The sequence below is a fragment of the Heliangelus exortis genome, chromosome 2 (assembly GCF_036169615.1).
Source record: "Heliangelus exortis chromosome 2, bHelExo1.hap1, whole genome shotgun sequence".
NCBI classification, from domain to species: Eukaryota; Metazoa; Chordata; class Aves; order Apodiformes; family Trochilidae; genus Heliangelus; species Heliangelus exortis.
The window spans coordinates 89,726,584-89,741,984 of record NC_092423.1 but is presented as its reverse complement, the minus strand read 5'-3'; the positions used below and the strand labels follow the sequence as shown (position 1 = coordinate 89,741,984).

At 41.2% G+C, this 15,401-nt stretch overlaps 1 protein-coding gene across 1 annotated transcript in view; it reads right to left on the bottom strand.

Annotated features, from left to right (window-relative positions):
- TMEFF1 (transmembrane protein with EGF like and two follistatin like domains 1) overlaps positions 1-15,401 on the bottom strand; it is a 117,879-nt gene that overhangs the window by 65,150 nt on the left and 37,328 nt on the right. The gene's annotated exons all lie outside the window — the stretch shown is intronic.

Genomic DNA, 15,401 nt, shown 5'->3' with positions numbered 1-15,401 from the left:
CTGGGATCCTTTGAAAGAACACAGGAAAAAAGTGGAGAAGAGATCCACAGATGCCTAAATGTGCTTTTGAAAAAAGACTTAATCAAATTTCTAAATAAGATAATAATCAAAGGTCAGCTCACAAGAAGAAAGCATTGACTAACCCAAAAGAAACATTAGGGCAAAGACAGTCACTTTTCACATCACAGGCATGGCCCTCTGTGTTCAGCCCTTTTCTTCAGTCTATTCATAAATGACTGGAAAATAGTATGATCAGTAAGGTAAAAAGATTTTCTGGTAGTATCAGTTTACTCGCAGTGCTAAAAAACATAGCTCACGGAAATGTTGCAGAAACCTTATGAGAATTATGTCCAACATAATTCAATCCAGAGAAATGTAAAATCACAGAATCACAGAATGTTTTAGGTTGGAAGAGACCCCCAAGATCATCCAGTCCAACCTTTGACCAACACCACAATCAATCTACTAAACCATGTCCCTAAGGACCAGGTCCAAATGCCTTTTAAATACTTCCAGGGATGGTGACTCCACCACTGTCCTGGGCAGGACATTCCAATGCCTGACAACCCTCTCAGGGAAAAAATGTTTCCTAACATCCAGCCTAAACCTCCCCTGGCACAGCTTCCATCCATTCCCTCTGGTCCTGTCACAGTTCCCTAAGGAGCAGAGGCTGTTTCCCTCCTTGGTCCAACCTCTCTTGAGGCAGCTGAAGAGAGTGATGAGGTCTCCTCTCAGCCTCCTCTTCTCCAGACTGAACACCCCCAGCTCCCTCACAGAACTTGTGCTCCAGGCCCTTCAGGAGCTTTGGTGCCCTTCTCTGGACATGCTCCAGCATTTCTATGTCCCTCTTATAGCGATCTCCATATGGAGAAAAATCCAGCTTTCTGTACACATATATGTTAGCAATGGGCCCTGAGATTATTATTACCATTTAAGAACAATATGCTGGCATTATAATAGACAGTTTTACAAAAATGTCAGGTCCGTACTTAGCGGTGATAAAAAAAAGTAAATTGAATGTTATGAATTACTTGGAAAGGAACAAAGAATAAACCAGAGAACATTATGCCATCATACAATCTGGAGTGTAGCCTGCTTTTTAATAATGTGTGTTGTCTGGTCATTATTACAAAAAGGATATAACAAAATGGGAAAAAATTCAGAGACAAGATAAGGAAAATGAAAAATACCAAATCTGGATCTTCTACAGCAAAAATGGAGTCCAAACACAGATTTTTTTTTTCAAAGATATTCCTAGACATGTAACAAACTTCAGCACATTTTTCTGCAGCTGCTGTACAACGGGACTCCTGATGTTTACAGATGTAAAGCAATTACAGACATTTGTGTGACAATCACCATGTAGATAATAACATTATTATCCTGTGTCCTTGAATGATAAAGAGGAAAAACTTTTCAGAAAACTACTGCAAATCATTAGAGTGTTGTGTTGCAAACTAAATTTAAAGGTATAATCTCCTAAATTATCCCACACAATTTGTAATTCTGCCCACTAAGAGCCTTAAATTCTCTAAAAAGGCTGTTTAGCTTCCTCCTGAGATAAAGAGAAAAACCCAAACTGCAATTTCTACTCTTGTTCTACTAAATGAAATCCTAGCCATGTCCATCCCCCCTACTCAGCACAACTCTGAGAAAAAACATTTTCTCAGCATGGAAATTAAAGATAAAAAGGAGTAATTTCTAGGGATATAATCTATGCTGCGTCCCCACCTGGTATAAATCTGGCAGCATTTTGGCTGCCTCCCAAAAGGAACTCTGATAGTTAATTTCATCCTGTAGCAGCAGAAGATTCAAGCTACCACTGCACTGCTTCTTTTACTGTTCAAATGCCCAGTCCAGCATCCCAGACCAACAAATGTTTCACTAAGTTTGTTGACTCTTTCAATCAGATTCATCTGATAAACACCCAGGCAGATGCTATACTCCCTGGTTTTGCTACCCCCCCTCCATCAGGAGCCCTGACACAACCCCCCCTGGTTTTATACCTCTAGTGGTTTACCCAGCTCAGGCTGAGATCCTCACTCCATGCTATAGCAACAGGGCAACCACCTGCAGTCTGCCTTACATTGATAAGGCACTACAAAAAGCACAGACAAAATTTCCTTTGCTATGTTGACTGTGGCACATCAGCATGAACCTCCTGAAGCTGGCACTGAGAAACCATCATGTCTTTTCTGTAGGGAGGCAAGGAAAAAAGGAGAAGGCTTCACAGAAGAAGAAGGAGAGATGAATTTTCCAACAGCTAAAGCTGCAGCCCTGGATCCTCCTGGATTCACACAAGCTACAGCTTACCTGAGCCAGACCTGAGGGTGCCCTTAGCTTTGGTCAGCTTTTCTCAAACTATGTTGTTCTACTTCAAAGCAAACTGAAATGTGCTGCTCCTGGCTCTAAGTGTTCAACTTTCGCATCAGAAGGCAAAATAGCCAGTCCAACAAGGCATCTCTCTGAATGGCTTTTAGAATAATATTGAAGTTTTACTTTCCAAGAAGGGATGCTCTTTGGAAGTAGGTGAAAGTGTATTTGAAGAAACATCTGTGCATTTATATATGCAAGTCAACCTTCCTCTATATTTCACCTCTCTAAAATAGAGTCCAGTTGAAAAGAATGATAAAGTGAAGTCTTCCTTTACCCACAAACAAACACAGGATGATCAAAATATTGTTCTAGCATCATAATGATGCAGGCAATAGTAAATACAGCTTGTTTCCCACTCCAGTACAGGGAAAAAGGAATTCAGCTGGGCTTTACTATAGCCTTCTGGGTTCCCCCACCACTCACCAGCCTCAGTGTCAGGCACATAGCCCCATGCCATCTGTGGCACATTGGGCCATATGTTACATTCTAAGCTGAATATGCTACCTAAGGATTTTATATGGAATAAAACTGATGGAAAGGATTGAGGAAGAAGCAGGCAGCTATTATACACAAAACTGAAAAGCAACACTAAGTTTCAAATGTGATCCAGATCATATTTTTCTGAAATTCAGACAAGAGGTCAGAAGCTTAGAGACTTAAGATAACAAATGCTTGTACTGAATTTCAGTATTGGAGGCACTACACAGAAAAGCTTCCAAATACAAAGATCCATCAAAGTGTCATCAGTACTACGTTACAAATGATTGAAACTAAACCACTTCCCATAAGCAATGAAGATACTTTCCCAGCATCATTTTTCAATTTAAGTTACTATTGCAACTGTAGTATGATTTAAAATTGTAAGACAGAAGGGTCAGAGAATGTTACAATGTAGGACAGGTGGTTCTGTGAAATTTTCTTGGAATAAAATGTTAGCCTAACTGAAGCCATATGAGAATCTTGCTTTAGAAATCTTTCAGAGGTGAATTTTTTGTACAGTCATTAGCACCTGAAAACAAGGGAATAAAATAAATAATGTCACCTCGACCATAACTGTAAAATACTGGGAGAGATATTAAAATAAAATTCGAGTACATGGATAAAAATGCAACGCTGTTGATCCTTTATCTTTACCTCCTTTTTCAAGAGGGTCCTTCCCCTCTGTGAGTATGGCAGTGGTGAATTTTATCTGCCATCGCTAGAGGACGTGTTGCTACACAATCACCAGAGGATTCTGAACAAGAAGAAAGCAAAAGGAGCAACCGGCTGGTAGTTCACTGGGTCCCAGAGAAGCAAATGTTGAAGTCTGTTTCAGCATTCTGGGATGTGGGATGGGGGAGGGGTGGAAGGAAGCATAACATATGCCCGCATCCTCCACCATGGGGTCAAATCTTGGTGGTGTCCCTCAGGGATCAGTTTTGGCACCAGTCTTTTTGAATATCTTTAACAATGATATGGAGAGCACCCTCAGTAAATCTGCAAATGACACTACATTGGGTTGGAGTGTTGATCTGCTTGAGGAAGGCTCAACAGAGGAACCTGGACAGGCTGGATCGATGACCCAAGAGCAGTTGTATGAGGTTCAATAAGGTCAAGTGCTGGGTCCTGCATTTCAGTCACAACAACCCCAGGCAATGCTACAGGCTTGGGAAAAGTGTCTGGAAAGCTGCCCAGGGGAAAAGGACCTGGGGGTGCTGGTGGACAGAGAGCTCAACATGAATCAGGAGTGTGCCCAGGTGGCCAAGAAGGCCAACAGCACCCTGGCTTGTGTCAGGAATAGTGTGGCCAGCAGAAGGGAAGTGATCGTGCTCCTGTACTCAGCACTGGTGAGATCGTACCTGGAGTACCAGGGTGAGGCTGCACCTCGAGTGCTGTGTTCAGTTTTGGGCCCCTCTCTGCAAGAAGGACATTGAGGTTCTGGAACATGTCCAGAGGAGCTACCAAGCTAGTAAGGGGCCCAGAGAACAACTCATACAAGGAGTGGCTGAGGGAACCGGGCATCTTCAATCTTGAGGAGGCTGAGGGGAGAGCTCATTGCGCTCTACAGCTACCTGAAAGGAGGTTGTAGGGAGGTGGGTGTTTACCTATTCTCCCAAGTGAGTAAGGACAGGACCAGAGGAAATGGTCTGAAGTTGTGGTAGGGGAGGTTTAGATTAGATATTACGAAGAATTTCTTTACTGAAGGCATGGTCAGGCACTGGAAAAGGCTGCCCAGGGGGTAGTTGAGTCCCCATCCTTGAAGGTGTTTAAGAAATGTGTAGATGTGGCACTTCAGAGAATGCTCTAGTGGCCAAGACTGTAGGGGTTTGTTGGTTTTCTGGGCTTGGGTTTTGGTTGGTTGGTTGGTTTTGGTTGTTTTGGTTTGGGTTTTTTGTGGTTTTTTTTTTTTTTTTTTGTAGGTGTTATTTGGTAGAGTGCGTGTGATGTTCATGTTCGTTCAGGGTTGTTTTTTGGTAGGTTTTTTGTACATGTATGGCTGGACTAAAGCCTTGGACATGGCTACCTGGTCACCATCAGGTGATTATCAAAGAGGAAGACAGTCCCCACCTCAGACAGTCAACCTGCAGCAAATGGGATATGTCTTAACACTGTTCACAACCACTGGGCAACCACTGAGCCACCCCAGTCCAGATTCCTTTCTGAAAGATGAGGCTCCCGGTGAAGCATTGATTGGATATCCTGATGGACTGGCAAGTAAAAGACCTCTGCTGTATAGAATCAGCATAGAAAAACCAGGATCCAATAAAAACTACTGAAAGTATTAATGCCTTACCTTTTCGTTCAGGCAAACTGTTTTTCTTGGGCTAGTGCAGTGGTGTTTTGAAAAAGAGGGGGCCACAGCGGTGGCTCCTGTGAGAAGCTACTGGAAGCTCCTCCAGCTCAAATTCTTGCCCCAACTCTGGCCAAGGTCCAGAAGATATTAGAGTTTCGAAGCTGGATGTGCCTCTGCAAGTAGCATATTTAAGAATGGGAAAAAGAAACAGCAAAAATAAAAAATTAATAATAAAATAAAAAAAAAAAAGTATCTGCAGAGCAGAGGAGAGGAGGAGTTGAGAACAAAGACACTAAGGTCAGTGAGGAAGGAGGGGGAAAGGTGCCTGAGCAGAGATTTCCCCACAGCCTGTGGTGAGATGGCAGCTGTGCCCCTGCAGCCCATGGAGGAGCGCAGTGGAGCAGCCCATGAAGGATCACGGTGGAGTAAATGTGAATTTGTAACCCCTGAAGTGTCACAGGTGGGCAGACGAGAAGCAGCAGCCTGTGCAGGGTCACAGAGAGGGTCAGATGTGGATCTGCATCCATGCAGGACCCCGTGCCAGGGGAGGTGACTGCTCCCGAAGCAGCCGCGACTCTGTGTGCAGCCCAGGCTGGAGCAGTCTGTGCCTGAGGGACTGCACCTGTGGGAGGGACTCATGTCGGAGGGGTTGTGAAGGACTCTCTGCCATGAGAGGGACCCCGCGTTGGAGCAGGGGAAGGCTGTGAGGAGTCCTCCCCCTGAGGAGGAAGGAGCGGCAGAAACACCGTGTGGGGAACTGACCCTAAACCCCCCCTGCCCCTCCCCTGTGCCCTGAGGGGGAGGCAGCAGGGAAGGGATCCGGGACCTGCAGGAAGGGAGGGCTGGGGGGCAGGTGTTAAGATGCTATGTTTTCTCTTTCTCCTTGTAGTTTAAATTATTTTTCTTTCTTCCCAAGTTGAAGCTATCTGGTTTTTGCCTGTTACAGTAACTGGGGAGTGAGAACCTCCCTGTCCTTGTCTCTATTAAGGAGCCTTTGGGTGGGTTTTCTCCTCCCTGTCCCACAGTCAGGTTTCAGGGTGAGTGAGCAGAGGCCTGGTTGATACCAGCTGGGCCTAAATCCTGACACTGTTGGAGAAATACTCCATCTGGCATTATTTCTTGCAGTGTCCTCTTAACATATATCTTTCATTTTTAAGCTTCCTTTTCTTTCTTAAGGAATTCGTGAGGCTTGTTTTGTTTATATTAACTTTCCTGTTCAGTTCCTTTTTAGTTACTTTCCTGTGGTGTTAGGATTTCCCAAGATGGGAGAAACAATTGAAAAAAAGCAAAATAAACCAAACATATTTCCCTCTTGAATGCTAATGTGCACAGCCAAACTGCTGTCATCCAAATGAAGTGTCATCTCTAACTGCATTCTGTAACCCTGGTGTGAAAAAGATCCCACTGTAGATATTAGCTTTCCTTGAACAGTAAATTATTTATCACACTTTATGTTAGAAGTGCTGGGGAACATTTTAAGTGTACAACAATGAATCTCATTGTTTGCATTTTTTTTTCTGTTGGGGCAGAACTTGAATATTAATCTGTCTTCGGGTTGCAGTGGGATTTTCAAGAGCTCTGCATTGACCCATTTACTGTCACTGACTTCAAGTAGAAACAGAATGGTGAGCATGTGTTTGAAGATCCTAACCTAGAAGTAAGCTTGACTGAAAGGGTAAGTTATTAAGACACATGTGGAAGCTGTATCCACAGTGGGAATACATTTGGCATCCTGGTAACAACTCTTTCATATTATAACAGTTCGGGATGGGTGCTGGATTGAATTTCCTTTATGAAAGTATATAAATGTATATATATGAGAGTATCTTGGAAACCCAGCTCTGAGAAAAAGAGCCTAAAAGTGCTCCGGTTTGTCTCAGGCAGAATGAGTGTCCTGCCTGCCCTACATGTATTGTTATGGATAAGTCAAGTAAAAGTACAAATCAGTCACACTGTTTTAAAGCCTCTAAGATGTCTGGCCTTGAACTCCATTTTTTCTTTCACCTAGACAAATGCAGAAATAAAAGGAAGCTTTCACAAGCAGAGGTGAAAAGAAAGCATTCCTTTCCCCTTCCCCCTTCCCTTTCTCTCATCTTCTGAAGGAGAAAAACCAATATCTCACCTCTGAGGAAGCATCTGCACTCATTTCCATGCCTACCACATTACATCTGAGAAAAGAGAGTGAGGTACAAACTGAGGAAAAAGCAAAAAGAACAAGAACTTATTTCAACTGAGAAGATATCTTTCTGCATGGGTAACATTTGGGGAAGGAGGTTGGGGTGTGTGTATATAATAACTAAGCCCTTTTCAAAAGCCCGTGAGCTTAACGGAGTACAGGTCATCATTATTAAAAGGATGAAGTGGATTGCACACTACTTGAAAATCTTAAGAAGTCTACTCTTTTAAAAGAGCTGCAAATGATCACAATGCTTTATAATTTGACCCCATCTAAATAATTTATTATTCACTGTGTCTTATGTAGAGCAGTCTTCCATTGCAAATGAATTACATTCAAATTAATTAATGATGAAACCTGTTCTCCAGTAAAATAATACAATTCAATTTAGAATTTTCTCCACACTGAATATACAGTTATGTTCTGATTATATATATATTGGTTATAGTCTTCCAGTGAAATCCAGTCCTTTGTCACAAGGTGCTGTGTCTGCAACGTATGGTGCTGAGATCAGAAAGCTCTCATAAAATTCAGTGTAAATGGCAGCATTTTCTCAATACCAATAAGAACAGAGATACATGGCTGAAGAATGAGATGCTTCTCTACAGCTCTGAAGATTTAAAAGAAAACAATTATGTTCTTCAGAGGGAACAGTGTTCTTCAGAAGTTCCTGGCTCAGATTTAAAACCTAATCCTAGTTTTGGAGTCAGACCCTGTGCTTATAGTGAGCGCTTTGTCAGAGTAATTGCCAAGTGGATGTTCAAATAAGGCAGCTTCTAGCTAACTCTGAGGTGTACAGATGTTACAAATGGGCTTTACGATTCCCATGCTTTTTACCAAAGTCATTGGGATCTAATTATTGTGTCTAAGTATCGTTCAATCTCAGCAAAGCAAAGTTATTTTAGATAACTGGGAGTTAGCTTTATGAGTATTTAGCTTTGCTTGACCAGCCTCACCAGGAATAAAGCCATGATGCACTCTGTCCCACTGTAATTAATTCAGTTTTCTTCTAGCTTTAAAGATGATGAACTATTAGCCATTCCTACACCCTAGCTACAGACCAAGCCGTTCATCGTTGCCACCACCAGCAGCAATAATTATTCAACACCACTGTTTGTAGGATTGCACAGAATCCAGGTTGCTCAAGAAAGCTTCACCCTAAGGCTCTGCTTCAGCACACACAAAGTCACTTTTCAAACTCATATATGAGTTATAGCCAGAAAGACAAAGCACTTGCAAGGATGAGACAAAGACGTGGCAGGGTTGAAGGCACCCGTTTTTTTACCATGAAGGAAGGACAAATAAAGGGGTCTGTGGAAAGACTGTGCTAAAAGAGAAGGCATGAAGAGGACCTAATGGAGAAAGGGCTGACAGCGAGTACAGGATTCAAAGATGAAAGCCAGGCAGCTGGCATGAAGTGCACTTTGCATGAAAGGAGTCACAAGGCAGGGAACTAATGAGGATCAAATGAGTAGGTGCCTCAGTCTGCTGTCCTGCTTCCTCAGGAAACACACAGGCCAAGCACAAGCAGCATCACTACTTAACCCTGTGATTAAGGAGTTGTGGCAAAAACTTTTCAAATGTTCTTCTAATCACTTGTAACAAGAGCAACTTGAATTCTGATTGAGAGTGTTGGCTATGTTTATGGAGACAGAGCCTGCCAGTTCTTCCATCAACAGAGTATCATAAAGCATGTTCTGGGCCATTTCCAACAGGAGTCGAAGTAGGCCAGCCAAGCTGCCATAAATAAAACATAAAGAAAGATAGAAAGGTAAGACTTAAGTTGTGTTTTATTGCAACCATGTTATTAAGACTTCTCTAAACTAGCTTTTTTCCTTAGCTTAATAATGCGAAAGAAGTTGTGTTGGGTGTGGGAAAAGAGAACATAGGGGATTCCTTGTGTTTCAATCTAGACAAAGGGAACCAAATACACTGTTAAACAATATAGCAATTTTCTAAGCATAGGTTTCCCAGTTATGACAGTGGAAGAAAACTGTGTCAACCCATAAGCTTTCACAAAGAGCTAAGGACTAAAAGCTAAGGGAAAATTCTCTCTTCTCTTTGACTCTCCAGGATAAAGATGTAGGCAAAGGTGTGAAAACAAGGTAGAATTCTTCACTCTGTGTTTATAAAGGAAGAAGCTTATAGCGAAGGTGGCATTTTTCAGAACTATACAGGTCTGGGTAAAGCAGTCAGACACCTAAATAAAGGACTTCAAAATATATTGTCCTTGCTAGCAATAAATCACTTCCTTGAATGTGTATAAATTGTGCACAGTATCAATAATTTTGAAAAAATTCCTTCCACTAGAACCTCAGTCGATTTTTCGTAGCTTATGAAATATTTGTGAATGCTGCTGATAGCATTTTGCCACACAGAGAGAGCCTGGAAGCCCCTGAACTGACAAAAGACAACACTGGCTGCCTCTTTGTTGCTCCTGGAGCACAATAACTGAAGCCACAGAAAATCTGTCTCCCTACAAATTGTCTTGTCAAAGGCACATGCTCTTTCTTTTTTCAAGAAGTATGATTCACAAAATGCTTTTAAATTATAGCTTTTCGTTTCCATTCCTCTTTAACTGAGTCATCTGAAAGAATTGCCTTCGAATAACTCTATTTTCTTTCACAAATAGAGAAAACACTAATATTTTGGCTTAGGTTTTGTGTTTTGTTCCTCTGAATATACAAACAGAAGGCTTAAACTGAAACAACGATGTGTCTATAAGACCCCAGAGAAATTCAGCAGGAATGCTCATGCTGGTCTATAAATAAAAAAAAATTCATAGTCAGCAATGTCTTTTTATATACAATCCCATCACTCGAAGTGTCATGCTACTATACATTGTGTCTCTTAATTAGAAAAGCATTCTTAGAACATACTATTTTACTTTAAAAGCAAGTAAATATTGCCATAATCATAAGATTGGAAAATAAATCTTCACATTTCACAATATAAAATTTACCCTATAGTGATTACAGAAAAATGAAGTAGATGCTTCTTCCTTATCTTGGCTAAATTACTATAATCAGATTGAAAATTCAATAGATTTTTCAGTATCCATTTTATCCAATTCCTATAGAACACTACCTTAGTGCTAACTTGAAGTGTCATCCCCAAATCTCAATTTATCTCTAAAACTAATCTCAATACGAAAATGATATCACTTTTAGAATAGTCTTTGCAGTGTGAAAATCACAGAAAATAGGGTTAGAATACAAACAATACCCGTATCTGTAATCTTCTATTATCATGCCAATTATCAGGCATTAGCAAATGGAAGTAAAATTTTATTCAGCTCGTGTCCCCATTGCTCAGGGCTGTGCATCTGACATTTGTGCATTTTGTCCATTTGTCTATAAGCTATTGAAATGTTTCTTGATACAAAATGATGTGGGTTTTTTCCTCTCACAGTGGAAAAAAGGAACATAAATTATCTGACATTTTCTATAATAGCTATCAGATGTTTCGTAGTAAACAGATTATATTAAGCAATCAGGATCTCTGAAAAACTCATCCTCATGTCCACAAAAAAGGATGGAGCTGTAGACATCCTAAATTTAAAACATCAGAGGCATGGGTGCATACTCTGCCAGCTGGCCATTTCTGTCAACACATCCCATTTGCATTGTGTCTGTGTTATCAGATGTTAGAACAGGGAACCACCCAAACTACTCACTCTCTTTCTTGCCATGATGGATCCACCTCCTCATCCTCCAGTTGCCTCCCAGGTGGCTGTGGGATGCAGGATGAGGAGTGAAGTAAACCACAGATGATGCTTTATGGTATCACATACAGGTAATATGGTCACTGCTTTTCAGCTCTTACATTTTGTGGTGTATTTAGCCCTACTTAGGCTGATTCATACCCAATGAATAAAAAAAAAACAGCAAACAAATGTGTTTTCTGGTTGCTTTATGTCTGGGGGGGCACCTCCCTGGTTTTAGTGCACCGGATGGCCTTGTGATTGTGACCAACAACAAGTCACAGATGTTCTCTCAGCTCCCTGATGTTTCCATGAATGGTCAATCCATGATCTTCCCCATCTGCTTCTGGGATGAACCACTGTGACTGAGAAGACCACACAATCTAATGTGCTTCAGCCCATCCCACTCACAAGTGATGGGAAAGAAAGAGAGCAGGCACCCTCCTTGCTTGGCTGCTGTGTGCAAGTCCCCCGAGCAACACAAAGCAGGGTGGGAGCTGCTACATGACTTTTCTTCATCCTCAACATTGTCCTTGTCAGCTGGAGGGAAACTGTCAGTGACAAGCTGTGAAAGACCCAAACGCTGAGACAAAACTGGGAACAGCAGCTCAAGAGCTGTAGTCTGCTTGGCCCTCCTTCAAAGAGCACCTGCTTACAGCTCTGAGTAACAGTAAAAGTAATATAATTATTTTTTTCTGGAATACATAAATGCTTCTCTCTTTTTTACCCTTTTCTCTATTTTTTGTATTTTTTTCAGAGTTTTCAAATTCCTTTGTCTAGATTAAGGACAGTTTTCTGGTTCTGTTAACTCAAAAGTCCCATGACTCTGAACCAAGAATTAAGATTCAATCCTCAGGCTGTTCCAGGCTCAGCTCACACAGATAAATGTGTTTATGGACTTCAGTGCAAAATACTAAAGTATTTAAAAGTTAAATTCTGTCTCTGGTGATTTTCTGAGGGTAAGACTGCTGAATTAATGTCAGAAATAAGTCTTCACCATTTATGTCAGTAAGTGTAGCATAATGATGTAAATATAGCTCACAACACTTTCCCTTTCTTTCTGTTCAAACAAGAGAAGTTGCTTTCAACTTTGAGATAGCTCAATTGGTTTTGATTTTTTTCTGCCTTTTACCATCCAATAGCATATTTTATATTCCTAGAGAAATTAATAGTGGTCTTTAGCTATCTTGATAGGGAATCAGATGATATTACCAATATCACTGTAGCAGTAAAATGTTTTCTTTCAGGAATATATTAGCATTACCATGAGAAATTGCATTTGAAAGCAGTACTTTCAAGAAAATTTAACTAAATGCATTTCAATTCATCTTTATTTTAAGCTTTCTTTGATTTTTTTTCCCCACTCACCACAGTTGATCTTTGAGATAAAACATAAGAAAGCTTTTAAATTAAGAAAATACATTACTGCTGAGCCCCATTGAGAGCATAAAATAAGGAGAGAATTGTCATCATTTGATTGTGAAGTTCATAAGAACTGTAAATCTTGCATATTTTATGAGATCCAATTTAATTAAAAAATTAATAACACTTGTGAAAATCAAGATACGTATCTGCATAATTCCTTTCTTTAAAGGTCCATCTTGGTATATTTCCTATTCCGTTCCTTTCCCTATCACATTTGCATGTGATTTTTCTGTAATGGCTAGAAATATTTTTTTCTCTTATGACTCTTTCATTTGTGTCTTTATTCTCAGATACTGTGCTCTTACTAGTTGGTATGTTCCCTCTCCCACTTGAAAATAGAGGAATATTAGCAATCCTGCATATTCCCAGTGCCTGATGAACTGGAAGCCACAATAAAATGACTTTGTAAAGGGCAGAGCTGGCTTTCACAGGCACACACGGAGAAAAATGCAGAGGGAAAGAAAGAAGAACCTTGAGGCAGTAGACTGATGCTTAAAATGTGACTTCTGATGCTGAATATCAATTGTATTTGCTAAGGCATTCTGTTCCCTGACACAGGACTAATTTTTTGCCTGTGCAGAAACACAGGCATCTTAATTCTGCATTCCTGGGGTCTGATCAAGATAAGACACATTTGAAAAACACCATCAAAATAAGTGAGATAGAGAAGTCTGTCTTGGAGAAGTCTTTCTCTCCCCCTCTCTTTACACAGTGTCTGGGAACTTGCTTTGCAAAAAATTCTATTAACTTATATGTGCATTAAATTGCAAGCAAAACCTGTGGAATTTTCTACTGCAAGCTGAGATCCCCACCTCGTTTCTAGCAAATGTAATCACAGCCCAGTGGTATCCCACTGAAACCAAACTCTCTTTCACTTTCAAAATCAGACTATAAAAGACATGTAAGCAATAGATTAAAAAATCAGCACTTTCTGCAAAAGTGTTTTCTTTTTTTTTTTTTTAAGACTTCCATTGTGACTGAAACAAAAGGGTTTTGACTTGCACCTACTGGAGAAGGGTGGGAGAACTGAAAGCCTTCACTAGACTTACTTGGGCCACTGGTGTCACCCTCAGGTACTTCTGCACAGCCATAACTCTGCACTCACCCACCGACCTCCATCAAGGGCCCCAAAAAGCACACTGGGATTCTGTTGTGAAACAGTGACCTAAGCTGAGGTGTGCCAAGGGCTTACTTGGATACATGCTCTGTCTGCTGCTGTCTTTAATGTTGCTTCCCTCTCTGGGAGTTCCAGCAAGAGAATGTTTTAATACCCAGACTAAGCTCTGACCTCTCTGTCAGGCTGAACAGGGCTACAAGACGGAGAGGCAAAGGCAGAAACTCTCTGCTAAATGGGGAAGTTACTGCTCTGTTTCCTTTGAGGAAGCACCATCTGCTCTTTTAGCAAATAAGTACTATAGTTTATTGCCATGCACAAACTTAATTCCACCTAAAGTCTCAATATGCTGTCTAGATCAAAAATATACAGGGGACATCATGCTACTACCAAGATGAGGATGACAGAGTTGCAATGAATGACCAGAGCCAGGAAGAGGCCAAACTATGTAACGTCTGAGCAATTCAAGGACAAACACCTCCCTGACAATGCACTAAATACCTTTGCCAAATGTTTTGAAGTGGAAATTATCGCTCTCTCCTTTTCTCCTGCAACACAGTCCCCTTGATGCTTTGGATTCCTCTTGGAATCACTGTGTTACTCTGCAATATCTCCCTTTCCCTGGCAATGCCAAGTGGTTCTGGAGGTACTTTTCACCACCATCTTCTATGACAGCATGCTGGACTGGAGGTCTAGCTGCCTAGCCACTCGTTTCTAGTGTTATTGGAGATGCTGCAGGATCTCAAGGAGACCTGCCTGGGTCTGGAAAATAAAGCATGGGATCTCACCTTTTGGTGCAGTGCCTTAAGTGCAGGTGGGCATCCTGAGATGGGACCACGTATGTTAAAATAGCAGGCATCCACTGTAATTTTCAGATAGCTAATTTTGTTGCTAAATAGCAAATAGGCAAGTTTTACAACCACTACCAAAATAGGACTTAGTGTGTGAGGTACTTGTCCTAATTTTCAGCATCTAACAGTGGGCAATCCAGCAATGGATCATGGAGAAGCACTCAAGAGGTCCTGAAGTATGCTAAAGCCCTTGTACTGACACGAGAGCCAGTGAAAAACAGTTGTTCCCTGCAAAGGTGGAAATACTTCATGCTGAAATACGAACTTATCTCACACAGGAGATGTGACAGACATCCCATGTTTTCAAAAGCACCTGCTACACAAAATGTCCTGTCTCTCCTCTCCAACCACCTGCTGCCCTCAACTGACAATATTTCAAACCTGCAGCCTAGAAATTGTCCCCACAGCACACAAAGTTAGTCCTACCTACATGTGGCACTATTTATGAGTTTATAATGGATGTTTATGAAACTTTCCTCATATTAAACCCATTGTTTTAAAAACACAAGACATGGCAAAGATAGATGGTGAAGAACATGGGAAGTAAAATGCTCTTTACAAGTTCAAAACCAAGTTCAAAACCAAGTTCAAATCAACTAGTTTTTATTAGGTAAGACACTCTTAAAAATCAGCCTTTCAGAGGCACAATAGAAGGATCTGCAAAACAAAACATTTAGTTTTGAGAACTCGAAGCCCCACCACATATTCCCTGGAAGCACCACTTCAGTCTAGCTCAGGGATGGCCCCATGTAACAAATGCCCATTGGCACCTGGAGCAAAACCCTGAAGTGCACATTTCAGTTCAGTTTTCTCTGAAGTGAATCCAGTGCATGCTCACCAAAACCACCTACGATGTAAATCAAAGCCCAGCAAGTGGAGACACCCTGGGGATTCACTTTGGACCAGGAAACCATTTCTGAACTCAGATGTCAACTTGCAGAGTGACATCCTTGGCTGAGCACCATTCTTTCCCCGAGGGCTGA